The following is a 12,160-nucleotide window of genomic DNA, read 5'->3' as shown; positions in this document are numbered from 1 at the left end:
AGTGAAAAATGTCCCCCTCTCTGAAGGCCACACCTCAATCTTTACTCCTCCAGTCTCCTCTCAGGATATTGGGAATGCATGTACACATGCCTGGCATGATTTTCAAGCTGCAAGGTCCAGAATTTGAATTGCATGGTTGGCCATGTGAGATCCAACACCTTAACTTTCGGGCTACCTGCTGGTCCTTTTCTCATATTTTAAAAAGGCAAATGAAATGAAAATAAATAAATAAATAAAATATAAATAAATAAATAAGACAATATATGTTGGGAAGAAATGGCCATGCAACTCGTCTGCAGATCTTTTTTTTTTTCTCTCTTTCATTATGGGGTAGAAAACTGGGGAAATCACCTTACAGAAAAAGTCAAATATTGTAAATATAGTAATTATCCACCTTTTGGATAATAAACTAAATGCAAACAGCATTAGAATCTGTTTTGGTTTGTTTGTTTTGGTTTTGCCATAAGGCGCCGTGCTCACCAGAGGAGGAAAAGTGAGAAATCACTTGCCGCACAATCCCTTCTCCTCCTGAGATCTTTGGGCAAGCATGCACATGCACTTGGCATAATTTTCAACCTACCAGGCCTGAGGACTTTAAGCGTGGGCTGCCATGTGGGCATAAAGTACCCTAGTCCACCAGAGTTAGAATCTTTATCCATGCAATCCTTTGAGCAGGAAGGGCCTAGCTGTCCAAGATTCATTATGATACATAAATCTGGATTATATGGATTTACTGGATTAAGCTCTCTAGAAAATTTGACATAAGCAATTTAGCATATTTTTATAATTTAAATGTGTGGCCACAATGTGTTTAGAGAGCCTGGCAATCTGGGTCCAGAATATATCCTAGTGTGGCGAGAAAGAAAGTTGGTAGCTATTTGAAGTGCCTGAACTACTCCGATTCTCCTTTGTCTTATATCACTTATATTCTTGAAATTATTAATGAAGATTGATATTGGCTATGAGAATATTGCATAGGATGTCTATCTAGTTCATGCGAGTGTGATTTCATAGTCTATTTGACGTTCTGATACTTGCTGTAATTTCTGCTGTCATAGCACTTTCAGAGTGTCAGGTCAACTTGTATTCAAATAAATTGATATTTATGCAGAGATTCATATATATTTCATATTTAGTAGGATAAACGAAGATAAAATATGGCTTTCCAATCTTTTCAGGCCATATCTTAATGCCAAATTAGTTCCTATCAGGTCAGATTTGCAATGTAAGTCATTTTTTAAAAATCTTTTCAATTCAGATTTCTTTTGAATCTTGAAATTATGAGTAAGAGTTCAGGACCAGTATCTGGTCTAGCTCTCTCAATATCTATTCCATTCTCCTTTTATCATGATCATATTTCCTCGTAGTTATCACCTCTGTGCAAGCTTCTGAAAGTCACAAGTGGGGTAATGATCATCTTCCTGTTGGTGACAAAGCTAAGCAATGCCAGAAAGGAGAGAGGGTTGGCACGTCTGCACACCACATGGCAAGGCAGAACTCTGGATGTGGAGGCCTGTGGCCGAAACAGCATAGCCAGCAGCAGTAGCAGTGTCCTGACTCTACATCTCAACTATTGCAGTGTGACTCTGAAATTAGTAATCCCGTAATAACTTCCCTGATTCCAACTCCTCTGATCCTCCAGTGCTTCTGGAAGTCCTTAATTAGTAAATCTCTCCCTGTCTGAATTCCAAGAATGTGTCTGTTTTCTGTTCTAAACACTGACTGATACGGCATTTGGTAACAGTAATTTGAGAAATTCAACTCTTCAAGATATTTTCTGAGCATATGTATTTTATTATAATTTGGGCTGCAGTTTGTTTGAATCTTAAGCATGACTGCTCTGCCCAAGGAAAGCTATTCACAGTAAGTACAAACAAATTTCTTCTTTTTCCTTGTAATTCATTATATCTTTAACTTACTTTTATATGTGATTCATGCTGTGGGAAACAAATATGATCATTATCAGTAACACATAAAGCCTTCTTAATAGAAGGGATTTTTTATTCTTATACCTAGCAATTTTCATTCCTATTCTTTGCCCTCCTGCTTATACACTTGCATTCCCTTAGATACCTTTAGGGTTACTATAAACAGCTATCTTATTGATAATGACAGTGCTAGCCTTGGAATCCTGCGACATTTATAGTATTGCATCTTAAATCAGTATCTTACTTCTCTTTTGTTGAATATTTTCATATTATACTATTAGGTCCAGGGGCTTAGTCATTTTCTTTTATTGCTTTGACTAAAGAACAGATATTTGGATTAAGTATTTGGAAAAAGTTCTGTATTGCTGAGTCATGGCAAGTATACTATTCACTCAAGCAATGCAAATTATACCAACCACAGGGACCAATTCTCATTTTTATAATTTTATAGGAGATCTGACTTGCCTTTTATTTAAGATGTCTGGTCACTCAAGGGCCTGGAAACTTGTTAATACTTTTTTCAGTTTTAAAGTATAGAGCCCAACAAATAAAAGCAAATGATCAAGAGTTACATCAGTTCGGGGACCAGCAGTTAGCGTAATGGTTATATCGTTGCACTCCCATGTAGTCCACCGCGGTTTGAGTCCCGGACCCAGTGGCTTAAAACTCATGCCGGGCGCGTGTGCATGCCCAAGATCCTGAGAGGAGAATGGAGGAGAAGGGATTGCAGCATAGCCATCCCCCCTGGGGGGGGGGTGATTTCCTGCTCCTTGAACTCTCAAGAGTGCCAAGGAGACTCAGGTGCAGAGTCTGTGGCTCATCACCTGCCACACACCTCGGAATTCTAAGATCACGGTGTTTTCTGAAGCAAGCAGCACTCAACATGATCTCTTCTGTCTTCTTCAATTAAAGTTTAGCAGCTCAGTTACAGGCACACCTGTTCTCTAGAAACTGGGAGAACTTTGAATCATCCAAGTCTAGTGACAACAGTGAAGGTTGCTGGTGAGCATCAGGGAGGTAGATCAAGTGAGAGATCACCAATCACCTGTCCTGCACACCATTAAATGCTCAGAATTAACTCAAAGAACTTAGGGAAAAGCGTATAAATCACCAGATGACTAGAAACCATTGCAGTGGCCCAAAAAATATGACTAAACAAGAAAATATCTCTCCTCTAAAGGAAAACACCAATTCCTCATTATCCACAGACAATACAATGGAACTTGTGGAAATGTCAGATAAACAATTCAGAATATCCATAGTGATGAAATGAAATGAGATGTAAGAGAGAAAAGACAATGAGCTCAAGGAGACGAGGAAGTTCTTTCATAATTTGAAAGAAGAAATAGACAATATATAAAAGAATCAAATGGAATCATTAGAGATGAAGACTATAATCAAGGAAATTAAAATCACCCTCAAAAGTATTAAAAGCAGATTAGATCAAGCAGAAGATCGAATATCAAGTGTAGAAGATGAAACTTCTAACCTATAAAAAATCATCAAAAAGATTGAGAATATAACCACAAAAAAATGAGAAATACTAGATGCCATTAAGCATTCAAACATCTGGATAATTGGTATCACAGAAAGTGAAAAAATAATATCATTTATAATCTATTCCATGAAATCCTGGAAGATAAGTTTCCAGATCTAGAGAGACACGCAAAGATCCAGACCTAAGAAATACAAAGGACCCCAAAGAAGATCTTTTCCAAGACACATCATAGCCAGATTGACCAAAAGCAGAGACGAAGCAAGATACTAAAATTGGCAAGAGAGAAACATCAAGTTATGTACAAAGATTATCCCGTCAGGTTAACATAGGACCTCTCATTGAAAACAATGCAAGCAAGGAAAGAATGGGCAAATATAGTCAAAGCACTAAATGAAAATCAATTTCAACAAAGATTACTGTATCTGGCGAGATTATTCTTCATATGGGAAAAAAGATTAAAAAAAAAAAATTCTCAGATAAACAAAACCTGAAAGAACTTACCAACTCCAGACCAGCAATTCAAGAAATTTTGAAGGGAGTGCTATACCAGGAAAACTAAAAAGAGACAGACAGAAATAAGAGAACAAAAAGCAATTAAAAAAAAAAAAGGGTTACTTCATGATAGGAATATGTTTGGATATATAGATAATAGCATTGAATGTTTAGATTAAATTCACCAATCAAGAGAAACAGACTGGCTGAATGGACTAAAAAAACAAAAACAGAAACAAAAACATAGACATAGAAACCCTGTACCTATTGCCTAAAAGAAACATACTTTATGGATAAAGATATACATAGACTAAAAGTGAAGGGCTGGAAAAAAGGTTTTCCATGCAAACAGAAATCAAATAAAGAGCTGAGTTATGATACTGATTTCAGACAAAATAGGCTTTAAGACAAAAGTTGTCAGAAGAGATAAAGAAGGGTGGTAAATGGGCTAAGTTACCAAGAAGACATAATGCTTATAAATATCTATAGCTTTCCAGCTTAGGCCCGGCAGAATGGCTCCCGCAAAGAAGGGTGGCGAGAAGAAGAAGGGCCGTTCTGCCATCGAGGTGGTGACCCGGGAATACACCATCAACATTCACAAGCGCATCCATGGCATGGGCTTCAAGAAACGTGCCCCTCGGGCACTCAAAGAAATCCGGAAATTTGCCATGAAAGAGATGGGGACTCCAGATGTGCTCATTGATACCAGGCTCAACAAAGCTGTCTGGGCCAAAGGAATAAAGAATGTCCCATATCGAATCCGTGTGCGGTTGTCCAGAAAACGAAACGAGGATGAAGATTCACTCAACAAGCTCTACAGTCTGGTGACCTATGTACCTGTTACCACATTCGAAAATCTACAAACAGTCAATGATGATGAGAACTAACTGCTGATTTTCAAATACAGTTATAAAACCAAAAAAAAAAAAAAATCTATATACCCAACTCAGGACAACCTAAATATGTGAAGGAAAGTCTGCTATACCTAATAGGAGAGATAGGTTGTACCACTTTCACTATAATTGTTTGGGATCTTAACACCCTATTATCTCCCAGATCATCTAGACAAAATATAAGCAGAGAGATACAGGACCTAAATGATACTATAAATCAAATAGACTTCACAGATATCTATAGAACTTTCAACTCTAAGACTACAAAATATACATATTTCTCACCTCTATATGAAAACTTTTCAAAGACTGATCATCATATGATAGGGCATAAGTCAAACCTTTACCCATTCAAAGGCATTAAAAACTATATCTAGAATATTCTATGACCATGATGGAATTAAACTTGATTTTTTTTTTTGAGAAGTTTTTGCTAAAGGGGCGTGTGCTTGCCAGAAAGACAGAGAAAGGCAGAGAGACAAAAAAAATGAGAAATCACCCCCTGGGGGATGGCCACACCACAATTCTTTCTCCTCTATTCTCCTCTTGGGATCTTGAGCATGCATGCACATGTGCCCAGCATTAGTTTAAGTCACCTGGTCCAGGACTTGAACTGCGATGTAGCCATTTCGCCATCTGCTGGTCCCAAAAGTTGATGGTGATTTCAGGAAAATCCTCAAAAATACATGAATACGTGGAAATTTAACAATCTATTTCCAAATGACTTGTCAACTACCAAAGAAATTAAGTCTGAAATCAAAAAATTTATGGAAACAAGTGATAATGAGTAAATGAGTTTCCATAATCTATGGGACACAACAAAAGCAGTCATAAGCGGAATATTCATAGAAATTAGTGCACATAGGAAAAAGAGGGAAAGGTAGCAAATAGACTACCTAACCCCATGCCTCAAGGAGTTGGAGAAACAACAAAGAAGCCCAAAAAATGCAAGGGAAAAAGAAATAATAAACATTTGAGCAGAAATAAATGAAATATAAGATAAATGAACTATGCAGAAAATAAATGAAAATAAAAACTGGATCTTTGAAAAGATGAACAAGATCTGCATACCATTAGCTAAACTGATAAAGAAGAAGAAAAAAAGAAGCCAGATAAATCAAATACATATGAATCAGGCAATATTACAACAGACACAATAAAAACACAAAATTTCACTAGAAGATTCTATGATCAACTATATGCCAACAAACAAGAGAACATGATGAGGGGGGCAAATTTCTGGATGCATATAATATACCAAGATTGAATTGGGAAGACATAGAAAGCCTGAATAGACATATAACAAGCCATGAGATTGAATCAGTAATAAAAGACCTCCTAACAAAGAAAAGCCCAGGTCCTGATGTCTTTACTTCTGAATTCTGCAATACTTTTAAAGAAGACTTAACCCTCATTCTACTCAAATTATTTCTAGATATCTCAAAGGAAGAAAACTATCAAAATTCATTTTATACAGCCTCCATCATCTTTATTTCCAAAACAGATGAAGGCATGACAAGAAGAAAAACTACAGACCAATATCTCTGATAAATATACATGCAAAATTTTTCAACAGTATACTTGTGGATCATATCCAACAACACAAAAAAGATTATACATCACAATCAGGTAGACTTTATTCCAGGGATGCAAGGGTGGTTTAGCATATGCAAAATAATAAATGTAATACACTGCATTAGCAGAAAGAAAGATAAAAAGCATATGAACATTTCAATCAATGCAGAAAGAGCATTCAGTAAAATATAACATCCCTTTATGATTAAAACTCAGCAAAATAGACATAGAAGGGTCATTTCTCAACACAATAAAAGCCATATATGAAAAAACTATAGCTAATATTATATTGAATGGGGAGAAGCTGAAAGCTTTTCTGCTAACACTGGTACAAGACAAGGTTGCCCACTATCTCCACTCCTTTTCAAAAATCCTGGAAGTCATAGCCAATGCAATCAGAAAAGAAAATAATATAAAAGCCATTCAAGTAGGGAAAAGAATGAAAAATATCTTCCTTGTCTGATGACATGATGGTATCCAGAGAAGACCTAAAGGTATCCATGAAAAACTTCTCAAAGTAATAAATGAAATCAATATCCAAATATCTACAGCACTTCTATATATGAACAACAAGCTAACAGAGGTAGAACTGAAGAAAGGAATCCCTTTTATCCCTTTTACTGTAGCCACAAAAATGTATAAGATACCTAGGAATAAACCTAACCAAGGAAGACAAAGATTTTTACAAGGAAAACTATAAAAATCTTTGAAAAGATATGAAAAAAAGACACAAAAAAATGGAAAAACATTCCATGTACCTGGATTGGAAGAATTAACATAGTCAAAATGGCAATTCTACCCAAATTAATCTACATATTGAACACAATTCCATCAAATTACCAGAGATGCTCTTCACAGATCTAGAAAAGATAATCATAGAATTTTTCTAGAATCATAAAAGACCCCATATTGTCAAGGCAATCTTGTGCCAGAAGGGTGGAGTATGTATCATCTCACTCCCTGACCCTAAAATATGTTATAAATCTGTGATAATCAAAACAACCTGGTATTAGCACAAAAACAGACAGGTTAACCAATCAAATAGGATAGAGATCTCAGAAATAAACACCAAAACATAGAGTCAACTGATTTTTGACAAAAGATACCAGTCAATACACTGAGAAAAGGAACACCTCTTCAGCAAATGATACTAGAAAAACTAGGTATCGATGTGCAGAAATATGAAACTGGATCCTCAATTTCACCACTAACAAAAATCAACTAAAAATGGATGAAAAATTTAAACCTAAGAACATAAACTACAAAATTACTGATAGAAAGCACTGGGGAAATGGGGAAATATTACGGTATGCAAAGATTTCTTAAATAAGACCCCCAAAGCACAGGCAACAATTCCCAAAATAGACAAGTGGGATTACATCAAATCAACAAGTTTCTGTACAGCACAGCCATGGACACAGTAATTAGTGTGAATTGACAGTCCTCGAAATGGGAGATTATTTTTGTAAACCATGCCTCAGATAAAGTACTGATAACCAGATTACACATAGACCTCAAGTGGCTTACCTGAAAAAAAAAAAAAAAGAAAAAGAAAAAGAAAAAGCAGATTAAACAATTAAAATATAGGAAAATGAGCTGAACAAAACTTTCTATGGAAGACATACAAACAGCCAAAAAGCATGTGAAGAAATGTTCAATATCCCTCATCATAAGGGAGTTGTAGATTAAAACCACAATGAGATACCACCCAACCCCTGTCAGAATGGCAAAGATTAAGAATACAAAAACTGATAAGTATTGATGGGGTTATGGTGAAAGAGGAACTCTTCTACATTGTTGGTGGGAATGTAAATTTATTCAGCCATTGTAGAAAGCAATATGGAGATTCCTCAAAGAACTACAAATACAACTACCATATGATCCAGCAATTCCACTCCTGGGTATCTATCCAAAGGATAGGAGAATGCTCAGTTGAAAAAGCACTTGCACAACAATGTTTATTGCATCATTATTCACAATTGCTAAGACATGGTACCAATCCAACGTCTATGAACAGATGAACGGTTTGAAAAAGTGTGGCACATATACTCTATGGAATACTATTCAACCATGAAAACAACAAGACCTTGGCATTTAATATAAAGCGGTCGAATATGGAAGATTTATTGCTGAGTGAAGCAAGCCAGGCTATGAAAGGAAGACATGGTATGTCTCCACTTAATATATACAGACTGTCCACACTCTATGGTAGAGACTGAAAGATTGGAGCACATAAACTCTTTGAAAATAGTTAAGGACACTAGAGACAGTGTGGAATGAGGGTGGGAAAGGAAATTAGGGAAATAAAATAGACAAGACATTTATGAGACATAGAAATGGTTTATTTCCTGTTGATGATAGTGTTATAGTATTTTCAACTGGACTGATCTGAGCTGTATTTTATGTTGGGTAAATTCTCTTTGCAAGCCAAATGATGTAAAGTAATTGAATGCACAAAAAAATAATAAAATTCAAAAATAATTTAGAGAAAGTATACAATATAATACAGTGCCTTTTTTTTAACCTCTTCCCAACCACTGGCTTTGCTCCCAGCAAAACCATTCTTTCAGCGATGTATTTGGAGAAAAAATAATATTAAAAATTGTGAAAGACTTGGGGATTAGCAGTTAGCGTAATGGCTATGTTGCTGGACTCCCATGTAGTCGACTACGGTTTGCGTCCTGGATCTGGGGGCTTTGAACCCACCACGTGTGCGTGCGTGCCCAAGATCCCGAGAGGAGAACGAGGGAGAAGGGATTGCAGCGTGCCATCCCCACTGGGGGGTGATATCTCGCTTTCTGTCTCTCTGTCTCTCTCTGTCTGTCTGGCGAGCGCACGTGCTCTATAGCAAAAACCTCTCAAAAAAAATGTGAAAGACTTATAGAAATGTTAAGTATATTCTTAGAAATGAAATAATACAAAATATATTTACATTTTAATTAAAACATAACCTTCATTTCGTAAGTCTTATTTATTTGTTGGGAGAACATGAGTTCAGAAAATGTTAGTATTGTGAGATATTTTAAGAATTTCCATTCAATTTATATCTTTTAAGAGAATAATAACTCTTCCATGAGAGGTTTAAAAATGAAATAAAGTACACCACAAAGAAAGTAAGAACAAAATTTTTAAAAAATATTTTTCTTTGTACCCTAATATTGAACTCTAATGCTCTCTTGAATATTCTGGTGGTAATTTCCCTGAAATAGAAATATAAAGATGCTATTATCTAATGCAAATAAAAAGGTAGTTCATCAAATCCCAGGAAAATAGAATTGTACTGACAATCTAAAGGAACTTTGAAAATTCAAGGTGTCCCAGTGTAAAACACTATTCCCATTTGATTTTTTTAAAAAGAATTATTTAACTTTATTTATTTATTTGTTTTAATTTTATCAGAGAGGGACAGCAAGAGAGAGAAAATGAGAAACCAAGTCACCAGATCCAAGACTCAAACTGCAGTTGGCCATGTGAGAGTCCACTGTCCTTAACCACCATGTCACCTGATGATGCAGCCATTTGATTTTTATATTGTTGCTTTGGGTACACATAAAAGGAGATTAAATTTGTTGAATGTGATCCACATATCTCATTTAAAAATTTTTTAGCAAAAATTATTTTACTATGGGGACCAGCAGTTAGTGTCATGGCTGTGTCGCTGGACTCAATGTAGTCGACCATAGTTCAAGTCCCGGACGCAGTGACTTAAACTCACGCTGGGTACGTATGCATACATGCCCAAGATCCCAAGAGGAGAATGGAAGAGAAGGGATTGCAGCATGTCCATCCCCCCTGGGGGGTGATTCCTTGCTTTCTGTCTCTCTCTGTCTTTCTGGCGAGCGCACGCGCCCTATAGTGAAACCTCTCCAAAAAAAAGAAAAAAAATTGTTTACTTTGTGCATTGTCAATGCAATAAAAATAAAATGAAATTATTATTGGATTGCAGTGGTTTATAGGTAGTTATTTCATCTTGCTTAAAGTAGTATTTCATAGGCTAACAATGATTAAGTCATGAGTGAAATCCTTACTTTTGGGGAGAAAGATATTATTAGCTTTTCCCCCCTTGCCTTTGAAATGTATTGAAATATTATTGTCCTATTATTATTTGCTAGCTAGCATGAACAGTTTTACACTAAGCTTACTTTCTCATATCATATTGTAGAAGGATTATGCATTGGATATAAACATTAAATTTGTGCAAAATCATAGGACCACTAATAGCTTAATGTGATGAACCTCCCGTGGGGATCGATTTTGAGTAATATGGTTCTTTTTTGGTCTTGCTTCACTTTCTGAACTGTGGGCTCAGAAATATGTCAAATTAAAAATGAAGGTCAAAGAGGTATTTGAATGATTGTATGTACTACATATATAAACAGGTCATAAGTGTTTGAGTTAGAGAGTAGTTTTGCTTTATTAGGTCTACTGTTTGATGATTTCATTTTATTCGAGCACAAGCTTAGAACCTGACTTACAGTGGTAAATGTGTGCTTATTAATACTGCTAACCTAATAACCCTCCCTATTCACTTTCCTTCTGTTTCATCTACATTGTAAATGATCACCTGGCAAACTATTTTAAAAATATATCTTCTTGGGGCCAGCCTGTGGCGTGGTGGTTAGGGGCACTGGACTCACACATAGTCAACCGCAGTTCGAGTTGTGGACCTGGTGGCTTGCTCTCTCTCTCTCTCTCTTTCTCTGTCCCTCTCTGATCAAATTTATATAAATAAATAAAGTTAAATAAAAATAATTATCATGATATATATATATATTCTCATTAATTTTGTTGGTTTCCTGATTGTTTTATTGACTTGATCATTGTTAACGGTCTAGTTGATTATAAATAAAATGTCATCTGTATGAATTCTAGGAATTTTCTTCTTTTGACTGCTGTTCAGCACATTTTTGTTGAATTAGTAGTGTCAATATAAACAAATATAATCTGGGAAAGCACATATTTAAAACTTACTTTAAAGATTAAAATTTATCTACAGTATAGATGTATAAAACTATAATACTGGCAATGTCTTTCTTAAAAGGATACTACAAAATTTAGATTTGGGGAGCACACTGTCTCTGTCACAATTACGCAGCTGGGCTTTTGTGTATATGTGAAAGAAGCCATGGAGGATACGTTAAAGCGTGGTTTAACTATATGCTAATACAACATTATGAAAGAGGTAACAGACCTAGTTTTGCCTACTGAACATGTTTTGTTGGCTCTTGTTATAATCAATCAATTAGCAATCCAGTCAACATTTTATTTTTCTTTTGGATGCCAAGAACAGAAATTTGTGTGATATTATTACAACCTTCTTTGAATGGTTCTGAACACAAATTTGAAGCTTTTGATTTCTTTTTAGTGACATTGAAGGCACATATTAATATGCACAAGAAGCAAAGCAATCAAACACAATCAAACGATTGGCATAACACACTATATGACAAAACTTTTTCTAAACAAAGTTCAAAGTCACTCAAAGAATGTAGTTATTTATAAACAACTTGTAACAACTTATAAACAAAAGTGACAGAATAAACTGCTCCTATTTCCTGTGTAAGGCATGAATAAACAATTGCCTATGATAAGCATTATAGAGCAAAATCATATTTGTGCTTTTTTGAAATGTAGGACAATCAAAATAAAGGCTGCCGTTGTGGCTCTTTTAAAATACTTCAGTTTTTCTTTGTGAGATTGTATTATCTGCCCTATCCTCAGACAAAACAAAACAAAAACTTGATAAAATAAAACAAAAACTTGACTTTACATGC

At 35.5% G+C, this 12,160-nt stretch overlaps 1 pseudogene; it reads left to right on the top strand.

Annotated features, from left to right (window-relative positions):
• Window positions 1–4,412: 4,412 nt before the first annotated feature.
• LOC102489995 (60S ribosomal protein L31 pseudogene) lies at window positions 4,413–4,850 on the top strand (annotated as a pseudogene).
• The last annotated feature ends 7,310 nt before the right edge of the window (window positions 4,851–12,160 follow it).

This window comes from Tupaia chinensis, unplaced genomic scaffold (assembly GCF_000334495.1).
Source record: "Tupaia chinensis unplaced genomic scaffold, TupChi_1.0 Scaffold138757_1, whole genome shotgun sequence".
Lineage (NCBI taxonomy): Eukaryota > Metazoa > Chordata > Mammalia > Scandentia > Tupaiidae > Tupaia > Tupaia belangeri.
Note: the sequence above shows the minus strand (reverse complement) of the source record. Positions and strands in the feature narration are given on the sequence as shown.